The sequence below is a fragment of the Mercenaria mercenaria genome, chromosome 8 (genome assembly GCF_021730395.1).
Source record: "Mercenaria mercenaria strain notata chromosome 8, MADL_Memer_1, whole genome shotgun sequence".
Classification (NCBI taxonomy): Eukaryota; Metazoa; Mollusca; class Bivalvia; order Venerida; family Veneridae; genus Mercenaria; species Mercenaria mercenaria.
In genome coordinates, this window is record NC_069368.1 from 65,750,897 (window position 1) to 65,767,616 (window position 16,720).

The window sequence follows — 16,720 nt, forward strand, 5'->3', positions numbered from 1 at the left end:
ATTAGATGCTCTTAAGTAGGATTTATGAAAGAATATTAGTTTATATGTTCATCTGGAAACAACATTTGAGTTTTAGAGAGCAGCAATTAAAGGGAGAAAACAACAGTTCGTGCATGAGAGTTAGTTTTGCCATGTTTTCTTAATAATAGATAATTTTATAATGATAGATATGTGCATTGTAATAACAATTCGCTTAAACAAATGCTTCGTGGCAATAATGTTGTAAAATTTGAATTAATTGATTTCTTCAAATGCAGTAAGCTTTTTAAGAGCAGAATAATGTCTGGCTATAGGACAGGCTTTAGTGTACTTTCCGCACTGTTTCCCTTGAACTAGTATTATATTGTTCGCTTCTTTGCAGAGTTTTTATACGCATTACATGTAAACATAGATACCAGTTTTAGAATCTAGTTTGTCTGAAATGAATACGTTTTTAATTCTTTGTCTCTGTTAGCTTTTTGCTAAGATTTTGTCACTAGCAAAATGGGCAGAATTTGTGAATGCATGGTTTATTCTTAGTGTCACTGGTTTCAACAGTATATGCCGAGTATGTTTGAAATTTAGTATATTTTGGTCTAAATTATAAAATTACAAAACAAAAAGCAGATATCGTAGTATATGGATCTGTTTTGTCTCTCTTAAGGAGGCATAAACACTTTTCAGGTGTTAGTGCCAAATTGGCCAGGTTCTTCACATGTAAGCGGCAATTGGATATTTGTACTGTAAAATAATAAATTTTCAGTTGCAGGAATGGAGTTTCAGTTATTGAGTGAAAATCAGTTGTGTAGCCTTCATCTTGAAATTATGAGGATGCAAACGTTCTTTTAAATAGCTTAAATAGGAGCTCTCATTACATTAGAGGCTTGGGGAATATTAGAATAGTGAAAAACGTTATGGATGGCACATAAATGTGAGCGAGCTTATTTTCAAATTTTACAGTGTTACTAAAGTAGGGAACAGTGCAACAATTGGTGCTATCAATTGTATGGAATTTTCTGCAGCGATTCGAAAATTGTTAAATTTAGCTTTTCTCGTCATCACATTTCGGGGCCGAGAGAGCACAAAATTCAGGTCTTTTAAACATATAACTAGATAAAATACATGTATTTTAGATAGTTTGTAATGCTACATATACACTCATATTATTTTTACATGTCTTTTATATCAGGTTTGTAGTTACAGACTTTTGTGTGAGGTTTTGAAAGTCAAGTAGGAGACGGTAATTCGAGAAGCTCTGAAGACTGTTTACTCTTTCCTTAAAAGCAAACCTTGATAATTTGTAACTTCTTGCGCGTGCATTTATAATATGTGATGGCTGAGATTCTTTATAATATGGTTTATGGAGGAAAATGAGTTTAAAAGTTTATCTTAAAAAGAATGTGAGTTCTTAAGAGCATCAATTAAGGAGAGATAATCACAATTCCGGCATGAGAGTAAATTTTGCCATGTTTTCCTAATGGATATAATGATTATAGTCTAATATAAGACCGATTCACTTCCTGTGGCAATATTGTTGACAAATAAGGCATTCAAGTTTAAAGGGGGATGTTCATTTCACAGGGAAACATAATAGCACTCCAGCATGTTAATGATTAATAGTCATCTACAAATTGGATGCTCAGTTAGTGGTCAGCAAGATATATTTATCTTGCATATTAATTACCATCACATGTGTTTTATGGTTTGGCTTGATGTTATCAATTCGTTTTTTAAGATAAAAAGAGATTAAGAAAACGATGAGTTTTGCTGCTAAGTATTATTTTATTTGCAATGCCATTCTCGCTATTAATTATTTGAGGTCGTGTAGTCACAGTTAGTAAACTTTCATTCGTCAATAGTATATAACAAGTGAAACAAAATGCAAATACCAAAGTACCAAGTTGGTTAAAGTTCAATTTATTATGGATGCACTTAATAAAAAATAGCATGATGTAATCAGTGATTAATTATATCAAATAATTATGAGATTACTGTATGTATACGCTGGTTAATATCGAATCGTAAATGTTATGTGAGCTGTCTGTAAATGTTCCGTATATACCATTTTTTAATTAAAATCAAAATATTGTACTAGATCATAAGTCGACGTATACTTTTGAGGATGAGAATGGGCGGTTCAAACTTTGAATTGGAATCACGCCGACTTGTGGGCATTTGATTCCGTGTCGATGTTAATAATGCAATACTATTTGGTATTCCTTTTTACAATATTATGACGGCAAATTTTGTATCTTTATAATAAACAGAGTTCTTATGAATTTAATTTCAGAATAAATTTGCAGTATAAAATCCATAGAATGAATTCAATACAGTGTACACTCAAAGTGTTGTGTTGGTATGAAACCTGGCCTGGGATTTCAACAAAAATTACTCTCACTCAACACTCGAATTTCAAATCTACAAAATACGTTATTGCAAATGTAGATACGAAATACCTATGGGAATGTTATTGGTGCACAGAAAATAAATGTTGGTACCTTTTTGCTTTGTTAACTAGTCATGAGGTGTCTAGATGTAATTATTCAAACAGAGAGCCATATTCTGCACTCAGACTCTGGTAAATTACAGTTATACTATATAATTACAATGTACTGAACTATACTTAAAAATGTAACGATCACATATTTTTGCTCTCAAATAGTGTCATTATGCACCTCAAAAGAGGAAATTTCACATTTTATTCTTGTAGCTGTATTCATTACAGGGTTACATGTACTAGATTATTAATGTCAACTCAGTAGGTCAAATTGGAATTTTCAAAACTGGGTATTAATTGAAAAAAAAAAATGAATAAACTATCAAATAAAGAATAATGAGAACAAACTATTTCTGATAAAAACCTAAATGTTCGTCTCTGTAGAAATTGTTCTTGAAATCCATAAAATAAAATGGAAATATCTCACATATTAGTGAACAGTTTGGTCCTTGATCTCATACGTTCTGGCTGGGTACATACTGGCTACTTTGACTATTTTTTTTCCAGTTAGTATATCAATGTACATTTGTTGTTCATTGCAAACATATAGTATACATATATAGTACATATTCCTGACTGAGAGATAATCACAGCAGGCCAAATGGTCAAGCTGGAAATTGATGGTCATGTTTGATTCCAGTAATCACTGGGTAATAAAACAAATGAAACGATGATTATTAATACCCTGACAATTACCTGCATGCTATGACCACCTACTGCTACCAACACCCCCCTTTAAAGGCATTGATTTATATATATGCAGTTTACATAAGCTTTGTAAGAGCACAATAACAGCTCGGACTATACAACGGGCTTAAGGGTACTTTCCACACTGTTTCCTCTGTATCAGCATTTTATTGTTCACTTATATGTAGGTTTGTTATACCTATTGCATGTAATAAAAGACAACCGTCACAGCACGGATACTTTAAAAACATGCTAAAACGTCATAAATGCCAATATGAAGAGACACTCAACATTTCTCTGAAAATTCAGATTGATGCAACTGTAAAGCGACAACTAAAGAATCATTCATCAATGCCTCGTACATCTTTGTCATAGATTCTGTGTCGCCGAGAGTGTATTTAACATGCAATGAGAACTTTTAGAAATAGTTAATAATATGCTTTATATGACTGACGGTGAAGACGTTACAATGAGCGCTGTTATATATCCATGGGTAATTGAGTAAATAATTAACATTGACTTTCTGAGTTATTATGTCCCACCATATATAGGGGAGACATATTAATTTTGTCTTCGCCGTATGTTTGTCCATCCGTCAGTCGATACGTCAGCCTGCATTGTTTGTCCTGCTTTCTGAGGTCAAACTGATGGCCGGATTTAGACGAAACTTTACAGGAATGACCAGCACTACTTGTGCATATCTCTGGGACATTCCACTTCGCTGCAGAAAATGGCCGCAAGAGCTATAAATAGAAAAAATAATAAAGCTTTCACAGGTCAAACTGCTTGTTGGATTTCGACGGAACTTCACAGGAGTGATCAGTATGTAGCCTAATTGTGCATATGGCCGACACGTTCCGCTTCTGCTGCACAAAATGGCCACCAGAGCTAAAAAAGAACAATTTTGTCCGGCTTTCACAAGTCAAACTGTTTGCTGGATTCTGACGAAACTTCACAAGAGTAATCAGTACCAAGCCTAGTTGTGCATATTGCTCGCACGTTCCTATTCACTTCACCAAATGGCCACCAGAGCTAAAAAACAGAAAATGTTGTCCGATTTTCGCAGGTCAAAGATAATAGACAGATTTCGACGAAACTTAACAGGAGTGATCAGTACCAAGTCTAGTTGTGCATATCGCCTACATGTTCCGCTTCGTAACACAAAATGGTCGTCAGGGCTTAAGATATACATATGGGGGAGAGATAATAATCATGTTATTTGTGACAAAAACACCTTCTAGTTTTCTTGATGTTTTTTTGAGGTTAACGTTACACCGACACAAAATAAACATCTTATTGTGACCCAAGAACTACCGACCTTCTGTAGGCCAACTGAATTTATTCCTTACATGGAGAATTTAACGCCATGTGTGAGGATTTAATTCCTTTAAGTTTTAATGCATTCCTGTGAAGTCCTTTTGAATTAATGACCATTTTAGTCATTTCTATTCCCAATATCTACGACTTTATAGTATCGTAACTATGTAATAGTATCATGAAGAAATGAACAAGACATAACATTAAATGAGTTAGAATAGCGTGAAGCGTGATGGGAGCGAGTCTAATAATTGATTCATTAATTTATTTTTGACCGAGTGACACATCTAATCAAAACAATCTTAAAGGAGACGATCCCGTGGACGAATAAGTAGTAACAAAGCTAAACAAAATAGCAAATTCGGTTCAACTGAAGCTGCTTAATAGAAGTAACGGAATGAGAACCACATCTAGAACCAAATAAGTGGAAATATATAGACTTATTTGGAGAATATGTTTGTAGATAATTCAAATTGAAGATCCAATACGAGTGAATGTGTAGGTAGTGAGCTTTCTGATTGATCCTTTTCTTTAGAAAAACAGACTAGTTGATTGTTGACCTGCAACAACGTACAGAGGACCAACTGGGCTGTTACTCCAGTTGCATTTACCATTTGCTACGGATATCCTGACAAGTATCAGTGCTGGGTAGTTATTAATAATGTTTCTCCTCACAGTCATTTTGGAATGAATGCTGCACACAAATATATTGTTTCTTGCCTTCAGCTGGAAATAACGGAAATCTAATCCAGATGACAACCCATTTGAAGGAAATTACATTTAATTTTTGGCCAGGGAAAATACACAGTCAATAAATGACAATTTGACAAAGCAGTTTAGCCTTGACTGGAGAAGACAAATCCTTTGCAATAAATATTTAATCTCAAATATCGTTGAAAAGAACACAAACGGACAGGTTTGTATGAAATGGTATAAAAATACCTTTCTGAAATTTCTTCTCAGACTGGTAATTTTTGGCTTTTGAAATGATTTCAAAGAAATAACTACTGGAAGAAACATTTTTGTGAAACAATGTGCTGAATGATTATGGTTATTCACTACTGTCAGTGAGTGAGTAGGATGCCGATTTTCCCATTTTATTGCTGTATTTATTACCTTGTTTTCTTAACAACCAATATTAAGTATTGTTTATAAACGAATTGTGTGCTATCTCTAGGAAATAACATGGGTGATTAGATTTCTACTCCATAAAAAATGAGTTTCTCTCAACATATCAAAAACCAATTAGTGCAGCATAGGTGTAAAATGCATTTTCATCCGTCAGAGATTCGTCTAAATTCCTAGTTGAATCTAAGATTTTTTCGTTTGTCTTGTGTACATGCGCAGGTGTAATTACTATCTGGGGTGGCTTCAGTCAAAACATGCTCACAATTATTCGGCACGCCAAATTGACACATTCAAGCAAAGTCTCTTTTTGTTTAACAATCAATATAGAAGATATTCAATGTCTACGTTTTTAGGATTGATAAAAATGTGTTTCTATCAATTTACCTAAATAAATAAAAGTAGTGTCGATATCGGAAAGGACATGGTCAAGCATTTCTCGGTCTATTCTGACTGATTTGCGAAGATTTGTTACGAAATGTAGCTGATTAACTGTAACTGTAACTAAACTACATGTATTGGCGAAGTGTGCCAGAGAGCAACTTTGGAATCATGCTATACGTCTTGTATTCAAGAATGTGCCAACTACTGCATTTCAAATGTTACACTATCTGTGAAGAGAAGCATGAAATTAACTACTGGAAGAAAAGGTAACCCTTGCTTGTCTGTCGACCTCAACGTGGTGCAAGGGTGTAAACACTTTTATCTCAAATTTGATAATAAGTGGCGAACAGGCAGACACAGGCAGACACTGAATACTGGGAGAAAACGTATCCCTTTCCTATCGTGGACATAATGTAAGGAAAACTATCATAAGAAACTATGTTAATATTAAAATCCTGGCCAATACACTCGGTAAATCTTCTAACGCAACACTTGTTATTGTCAATATATTCAAATCACAATATAATCAAATCACATGGTTTCAAAGCATACATTAAATATAAATTTTCAGTAACATACTGATGGTATAACAAGCTTGATTTTAGTCCAATTATTTCACATCTAAGACACATTGCAAACAGTCTCAAGAATAATAAGTTAGATATTGAAATTATCGTGATTATAATGAAACCAGAGAAACAACATTTCAATGTCATTACTTGTTTGAAATATCAATATTTTCAGTATCTTGGAAATCATTTTGAAATAAAAGAAAAAAAAATTCGCTTGTTACAAAATAAATCATATATCTGATGATAATGTATATCTTTTTAACATACTGCAATTTAGGCGAGGCGCCTGAAAAATAATGAAGTAAATGTGATTGTTTCAGTGTAAGTTTAAGTTGTCGTTCATCGCGTGAAATGTAGAAGCAATATCTTTACGAGTTGCATAGCCGCGAGTGAAAATGTAAACCATTGTGTTTATAAGCAGACAAATACTTTGATTTACGTTTAGAACAGAAAAAGTGGAAAACCACAGGTGGCCAAACACGTCATAAAAAATGTTGCCGGCTCAGTTTGATTTGGACTGTTCAAGCACGGTAGTGGAAATGCATCATCCACACCCTCTAGCCCCGGGTTAAGCAGAACGCAACATGTGTACATGCTGTAAGTGCCAGAATTTAATTCTGAGACACCTGTCGATTGTTACTTTACGGCGGTGCACATGGAATCATCAATGATACACAGAGTGCAATGCCATTTAAAGCGGCGTATGGTCCTCAGTTAAAATAATGGCTCTTTCCTAAACGAGAAAGAAATGGGCAGAAATAAACAAACTGGAATTTCGAGAGGTGACTTAAGATTATCGAGCTTGCATTTCACAGAAAAAAAAACAAAAGACAGAACTAAAACGCAGGCAGTATATCCAAGGGGTGATTAGACAATGCCCAAAAATTATTAGGCGGGAGCATTGGAACCACCCAGGCCGAAATGTTAAAGCTTAAATATTGCAACAGTAAACTAACACAGCATAAGTGCCGAGCTGAACGACCTGAAAAGATCGAAATATTACAGCTCTGACTGAAGGTACGCGGATACTTTTTATGACCGCACCATGGCACAAGCAACAATGCTGTGATAACAAAATAGAAAACGTGGATAACCACAAGTCGCCCAAGAGGACATAATTGAAAACGTTGCAGGCTCGGTTAGATTAGGCATGCTCATGTATTGTAGTGGAAAAACAATCTAACCCCACGTCTTCTTGCTCCAGGTTAGGCAGAACGCAGCATTTATATATGTAATAAATACCAGAATATAATTTAGAGACACTCGCAGTTGTATTCGTACGGTGCTGCACATTGAAAAGCTAATGGTCTCCTGTTAAAATAATGGCTTTGACCTTAACGAGTAAACAATGGGCAGAACTAAACAAATTGAAATTAAGGCAGGTGATCTAAGGCTATGGAGCCTGAATATGACTGAAACAACTAAAGCTATTAAAATATGAGTATTGTAGCCACCAAAACCGAAATATTTAAGCTGAAAAATTCATACAGTACACTTACACAACATACTGATGTTTTGAACGATTTAAAGAGACTCTGAGAGAACTTCTCGGAGACATTTTATGGCCGCCACACTGTCTAATATTCCAGTAAGTCACTGGAAAAGTTATTATTATCGAATTGTGTCCTCTTTCAATCCTGGTGAAATATTTATATGTCAAGACTGTAACATTGCTCCTAACATCAAGAAAATTGCAGACTTTAACTGTCAATAAGATAAATGATATATTATAATATTAAGTGATCGTTACGAATGTTTGTCAAGTGTATATTTCGAATGGATTTTACGGTAAGTTTTTGTTTTTCATTTCTCTTTGTTCGAAACGACAGTACGATTAGCTAGAATACGAGCCTAGCAAACACGTAACAACAGAGGTCTGTAGTCATTCGTCTACTGTTTTCAATTGATTTGATGACATGTTCAATTTAAGTGTATTTTTAAGAGTTGTCATTAGTTTTTAATATACTCTTAATTTCAGATACTCAGTTAAAGTGAGCACACATTATGAACAATGAAGTATGTACGCTTTTATTCCTATATACTTTACCTGTTTCAACACATGGAGTGTTTATACACGAAACACCTTGTAAAAGTTATCAAATATTGAATATTTGCTAATATTTGTTTTGGTGTTTCAAATCTTCCTTCAATAAACATTGTTTCTTTTTGCCACGCCAGTATTTGGCAGCTTTCAACCTTATATATATACGTGTATATATATATAGCGGAATATATATATATATATATATATATATATATATATATATATATATATATATATATATCATGACGTTATAAAGTTATTTATCAATCCGTATCATGTGAAATGTTCCTCGTGTTTAATTTCGGTTTGAAACAGTCAATAAAGTATTTTTCTTTTGTTAATCTAGCTGATAAACTGTTAGTTTTCATTTTATAAAATGGGAATATAGTAAATTTTGGCTCTGTTGTACAGCAAAAGTCTATATGGCTACTGGCAGGTAATTGTCTTACAGACGGGTCTCTAATTTGTTGAAAATGAATTGTTCTTCTAGTTCTTAATTTGTCTCCGGTTTGACCTATGTAATATTCATGGCAGCCATTACACGTCATAACATAAATTACATTTTTCACATCACAGGACATGTTTTCATTCACGTAAAATATTTTCCCATTAAAGTTAAATGAATTAGATTCTTCTATTTGATTACATAGGTTACAGTTAGGTCTATTGCACTTGTAAACTCTGTTGTTTCTTTGTATATTGAATTCAGAAAATTTTGCTCTAGTTAATAGTTTCTTCAAATTTGGTGGATGTCTTATATATATTTATGTTTTCTGAAACATGTACGGACATATATATCCTCAATATACCTGGCATCTTAGAACTTTATTATTGAATTATATTCATTCCGTAATATACCGTTATATACCTGTTATACGGTAACTTTCCTTTGTTGGGATCTTGAAACGATTCTGGATCATCAACAAACGAATGATCCAACAATCCAGGTCATGTTAGGAAAGTAGAAAGACCCAATTGATATAAATATTGATTGGGAATACAGATATTCAATAGCGGAAATATATATGAAATAAGATGCCCTTTTTTACATATTTAATAATTCTAATCCAATTAAGTAGTATAAAAAAATGTAACTCGACCGGTTGTACCCGTTTACGGGATCTTCAGGAGTAATACTAAGCATGCATTTGACAGTAAGTATTCAAGTTGTCAATTTCTAATCCATCGATATGTTTAAATATGACAAAAGGAGGAATAATGCAATTAGAATGATCAACTCATTGTTTTTTTGCTTTGTGTTTCGGTGAAGTGTCGGGGTTTCAACGTCATGCAAAGTGCAATTCATGTACCTTATTCCCAAAATATTCGATTGAAAGCAGTATTCATAGTACAAAAAGTAATTACAATCAAACACTTTTAAATCGAATAAATACGAGGGTTGATCCAAAGGAAATGTCACTGCGTCCATAGTGCGCTTATTCATCTAGGTATAATAATAAAAATATATCAAAACGTGCAAAAAATTAATTCTGATAATATGGCAAAATAATTATTTCCGCCATTTTTTTCGTTTAAGTTACACGTGAATTAAAAAAAAAATACCACTGACGCTATGTCGCCGCACGCTAAAGTATTACTTCTTCATTAATAAAACTGACAAATGTAGCGACTGATCTTTTTCAAACTAACTGGCTGAATCATAAGACGTTTTTACAACGTGACATCACGTATCCCCGCCATTTGCTGTTGAAATTTTATTGACGTCATCGCTCGTAAAAAATATATATGCAGTGTTAACGCTTGTTTATGCTGTGAGCAAATATATCGGTTTCTGACAAAAACCCGCAGCGCTCTGTTCTGTGTGTTTGTTTTAAATTAGGAAAAATCACCGTTAGAGGCAAAGCAGATGAGAAATAACAAATATGAATCGAAAACAGTGAAAAGGTGACTAGTATACATGTGGTATGAGCGTTTCAGGGACGGCGATGAGTCACTAGAAGATCGCCAGATGACCGGAAGACGTATGATTTTTGGCGCCGTGATTTAACGTTTTTTCCCCATCTGAAAGATAAAATCCGAGGGGTCCATTTCCAGGACTTTGATCGTTTGAAAATCTTGTAAAAATCTATTTTTATCTCTTTAAAAGGACTGCATGGTATGTTGCTGCTTCCCGTAAATGTGCGAACAGACATGAGCGCTTTATAGAAAATCAAGGACGATACTTTGAAAAGGAATGAATATGGATAGCAGTCAGTAAGAAACGTCCTCTCAGACGTCAATAACATCAGTGACGTGCGGCGATCGCTACAAGTATGCGTTCAGTATATGTCGATATCGTTAAAACTACGCAACATATCTTATCGATATTTTTAGACAATATTGCAAATAGATAAAGGTACTTCGGAATTCATTTATTCTATTTCCTTTCATTATAAACGGTTTTACAGCTACAGTGACATTACTTTTGGATCTACCCTCGTAATCATCAGTATATTGAGTACTGAATTGATTTACTGTATAACCTTGCAAGTAGAAATGAATTTCCAACCTGTTTACAATCTTAAAATAAAGCTATTTTATATTCTTATGCATACAATTACAAAAAAGTACACTTCTGGTTGTTAAATTAAAATTGCAGGCTATTTACACTAAATAATTAAATATTATTGTCCCATAAACCAGTACAGCAATGGTTTAGTTTAATATCAAGAAATTTTATTTAGCAATGAAATGTTTCGATTCTTTTACACAATTAGTATAAATATAAACATTTGTACACCGATTAAGTAAACGAAAAAAATGAAATATATTTATAGAATATAAGTTTGTATTTTTATCTAAGTTTCAAGGAAAACTCTTAAATGTGTTTAAATAATTCTAATAAATGAGTATGAAAACGTCTTATTTTATCCATAGCATATGTCATCGTGGACATTTGCTTGAGTTTTACAATTTTACTACTCGCGATTTAGTCTAAAATAAGGAGTGTATACTTTTTAATACAAATAAAAATATTCAGCAGGGAGCACCTAGTTCTAAACACAATGTCCCTAAACTGCAACTCACAGCTCGAAGCCGTTCACACGATCAAAACACACACGATTATCACACAATTTCAATGCAAACAGACGAGGAAAAAAAAACTAGCAAGTGTAAACACAGTGGGGCACCGCCTTTGAACGGTCAGCACGTTTTTATCGCATAAAAGGGTTCCTTTTCGTAATGTTTGAAGTTAGAAACAGCATCTACTATTTTAAGGTAATGATTTTGATAATAATGCCGATTACATTTTCTTATCTAATATAAAATCCCTATATATTTCTTGATGACTATCTCCGAATGTCATCTTGTTTGCCAAAAAAGACGTTTTTGTTTTACCTGTAAATGTTACTTAGCTCTTAGGATGGGCGTTAACTACATACACTTTAAAGAATTGAGTGTTAGTAAAGACACACAAGTATTATAGAGTTTGTCAAACTTTCTTCGAATCTTGTCCAAAGGTTCCAATATCCGAGTCTGGTTGACCTTTACGCTTATCAATTGATTTGTTTTTCGGTATGTGACCAAGACATATTCCAAAACACATATAATAAATAATGCTTGTTTACAGTATTGGTGTGTACTTGTTTTCCATATATATTTTAGCTATAAGATTATGTTTGTTAAAACAATAGAACTACAAATTATTCAATAGAATATTTTAAACATAACGTCTGTCATAAAGAAGAAAGAGTAAGAAGAGTAAGTGAAATGCTTGTGTACATGAGCTTACTTTTATACTTGAAATGTTTCATTCAGCGTATCATTCTTGATTGAGGAAATATTTTATATATAAGTTGATAGGCTAGACCTCAAGGCCATTAAAATGAGAAGAGTCTTTAAAAGTCACAGGCCAATATTTGAAAGCCTTAGGTCCTGACAGTATACAATTATCAGAAATTGTTTTCAGTTTTAATGTTACTCCGACATGTTTTCGGATGTGCTGACACTAAAAATATTAGATGGCACTTACTGACCACAATCAATCATTCTTGAAATATAGGTGAACACAGTGTCATTACAGTAGTTCACCTAAATTTTCTTGTGCTCTGGCGAGATTAATAGTGTTCCGTGCATGTCACAATCACAGTCAAGACAATATCAGACATGACGTTCGTCCTGTAGGTGTGACATTTTTTGATAACATTTGTTTTTTTTTTGCAAATAAAGAAAAAATACCTCATTAATGCTTAAGGAAGAACAATACTTGGACTTATCAGTGAACATATCATCAAGCAGGGATATACACAAGTAAGTACAGTTCACAATTCAAAGGAAACATTGAGCTAGACTATTTTGATGCTGGATATGGGAAAGCGGCATGTTTAAGGGAAAATAAATCTTTTTATAAACAGATGGTTCTGACAATTAATTCAAATAAGCAACGGGAGTTAGTGAGCATAGGTGACCCAATCATTTACATCCAGTAAAAACAAGATATGCCAAAGGACAGCAACGCTCGACTATTAAACAGTCGTGTCAATAAAGTTAACTGAATGAATACTGAAACCAAATGGAGTCAACATTTCGTAAACATGAAAAACAGGCCTAATGAGTCTGTGCAGTGTATGTCAGCTCATCAAAATAAACAAGTTTCAATCCATTCCAATAAGTGTCTCACCAAAATGTACAAGTTTCAATCTATTCCAGTTTGTTGGTACAGAAATACAAGCTATCATGCAAAAACCTTCAACGAACATTTCTAAGTAATACGAATGGCATACGTTTGTAAAATTTAAATTCATTCCCATTAGTATGTATTAGGATAACAGTTCTCATACAAACTAGAACTTAACAAAGTTATTTCACCTGTGCAGCGGAAGTAACTTCATTACAGTAAATACCTATACCGAAAGAAGTTTAAAATTAATTCCACAAGTGATCGCTACGATACTAGCTTACATACAACAACTTAACCAAAATGAAATGCTTACCAATGGGCGAGTACAATAGCATAACCAGTTGCTAAAGAAAGTCGAGCTAAAATTACCATTGATGATGTAGAACATCTGTTTGAATCAAATCGATTAAGTAATAAATGAAAGTAAATCAAAACATCAATCAAAAATGTGAATAAAATGTTGAAACTAAAGTTATGGCCCATAAGTCATATTACGTGGGCAAAGCCAATCCGTTAAGTAATAACAGGCATAAAATGAAAGTGCATGCACACTTTAACCAAGTTGTGGACACCGGAACACATATGATAATTTTCAATATAGTTTGTTTAGCTTAGTTTCAAATCATAAGTAGGTATATTTTATCAATAATTTTGCCTTAGTTATATTGTAACTGAGAACTTCTTCTATCTGAGATTTCACTACTGTGTAAGTAATGCATCCGATACTTAAATTTTCTGTACAAAAACCCGCTTCACACAAATGTCCTCAACGTTAGGCTTCCGTTATTTAACTTATTCTTGATTCTGCGTTCTGTACTGATAAAATTAGAGTAGAAATCAACTCACACTTATGCCCCTTGCCGGCGGGGGGATAGAAAATGCCGGCTGTATCTCCATGCAGAGGGGTACGACTCCCCCGAAAATGGAGCCACCTGTTTGCCGTGGGTGGCGGCCCGTAAGCCGGAGAAGAGGGTCCTGGATGTTGAGGTGCCATGCAAGTGTATCCCACACCGTTCTCTGAACTCCTCGAGGGGGATCATTCGTTGTCCTGATCTTGCAGGAGTATCGGAGACGGAAATTGTGCGAGAACTTGCTGCGCAACATGTCACTGCTGCAAGACGCATCAAAATAAAGAAACTAGGCAAAGAAATCCAAACGAACACTATCATCCTAACATTTGGCGTTCCATTTCTTCCTTCTGTTATCAACATCGGCTATCTTCGTACAAAAGTTTCAACTTACATTCCAAATCCTTTTCAATGTTATAATTGTTTCAAGTTTGGCCACAATGAAAACAACTGTAAAGCTGATCACATTTGCCCAAAGTGCTGCCAAAATGGTCATTCTAATGAACATGACACCTGCAGATATCCATTGCATTGTGTGAATTGCGGCGAGCCCAATTCAGCCGAGTCTCGAAGATCGAAAAGGAAGTTCTCCATGTCAAATTCACACAGGGCATTGGATTTCCTGAAGCTAGACAAATTGCCAATGCTAAATTCGTATCTCCATCACTGACAGCAACATATTCTTCCATAACAAAATCTAACTCAAACAAATCTACTCAATATATTGATGCGTCTACGCAAACTGATTCCGTGCCTATTCCAAATGCTCAAAACGAAAAGCCAAAACTACCAGCAAAACCTGTTCAGACACCAGCAGTTCAAAATGCAGCTGCTAAACCAAGGCTGCCACCAGCTGTACAAAATGTTCCCAACTACACAAATTCGCAATCGTCAAAGCAAAATGTTACATCAAATTCTAATCAACGTGGGGTGAGTCAAACACCCAAACAAAAAATTGACTTGAAAACTGATGGGTTTGGAAAGGGATCAAACGATCCCATTCAAACCCATAACCGGTTCCCTCTTGATATGAACCGGTTGACGGGGGAGGATGATGACGATCCGCCATTATCTGCTCCGCACAGTTTAACCAGCACAAAGGAGGGGAAGATCAAAAGGTTCCCACCTCCTGAATCAATGCAACACTAATACTTTAAATTTCCAGTCGTTTAATTTTTGTTTACCAGTGTAAATGGAAAGTAAAAGTATCCAGTGGAATTGCCGTGGACTTAAAGCAAATTATAATGCAATTCTCCTTCTCTTATCAAAATATAATCCTTCACTTATGTGCCTTAGTGAAACATTTTTAAAGGAATCGGACAAAATAGCTTTCAAAAATTATTCAGTGTATAACTTCATAAATACTAACACTGATAGAGCTTCTGGTGGTACATCTATTATTATTAATAATGCATGTCAGCACAGACAAATTGTTCTAAAAACAAGTATTCTATCAGTTGCAATAAACGTAACATTACATCGACCAATTACTATCAGTTCGATTTACATACCTCCCAAATTTAAACTAAATCTTGAAGATCTTGATGATCTTATTAAACAGTAACCACAACCACTTTTACTTATGGGAGATTTTAATGGTCATCATGAAATTTGGGGCTGTTCTGACAGCAACACTAGAGGTCAAATTATTGAAATTTTTATTGAAAGAAATGCCCTCTGTTTATTAAATAATAAATCCAAAACTTATCTTCATCCTGCAACAGGTAACTTTTCTTCGCTTGATTTGACAATTTGTCAACCGAACATCTTTCTTGATTTGAATGGAAAGTACTGGATGATTTGCATGGTAGTGACCATTTTCCAATTATTATTTCAAATACTTCTAATCTGCCATCAAACCACCCTTCATATTTCAAATTTAATAAAGCTGACTGGAAGCAATTTGAAACGCTATGTAAAAATGATTTGACTTTGGAGAATTTTACTAATTTTTATGATCCTATTGATCGGTTTTCAGTTCTTCTGTCCGATATTGCTGACAAGTCCATTCCTAAAACTTCAAGAGACGTGAAAAACTGTTATTGCAATATGCTCTGAGGGTAGCTGCCAACAAATCTAATCCTGCTCATAAAATCATATTTAAACCCAAGTACCACGATTCGTATGACAGAAAACCTAAACAAATTAAACCTTTTGGATTTCGCATTAATAATTCTATGACGGAAACTGATTTTGAATTTGATGATGTGAAAGAAAATTTAGTTCTGAATACACCACCATGTACTCTAAATTCTCCAACAGTTCTTTTTGATATGAAAACCGTCTTGAAAAAGTCTGAAAAAAACCCAGAAATATTCAAGTCTAAAAATAACGAAATCAAGTCGACTTACAAAGATCATTTTCCAATTTATACAGATTGTTCAAAAGATGATTCAAAGGTTGGATGTGCCGCCGTTAGCCATCTACATCAATCAAGATTACGTTTGCCAAATAACGCTACTATTTTTTCAGCAGAAGCAAAAGCTATTGATTTGGCCCTTAATTTTATTTCAGAATATAATGAAGAAAAGTTTATCATCTTTTCCGACTCACTTTCTGCATTACAATCAATACACAACCGTAATACAGAAAATCCTCTCATTCAAAACATTCTTCTCAGGGTTCATGAACTATCTTTTAAAAAAT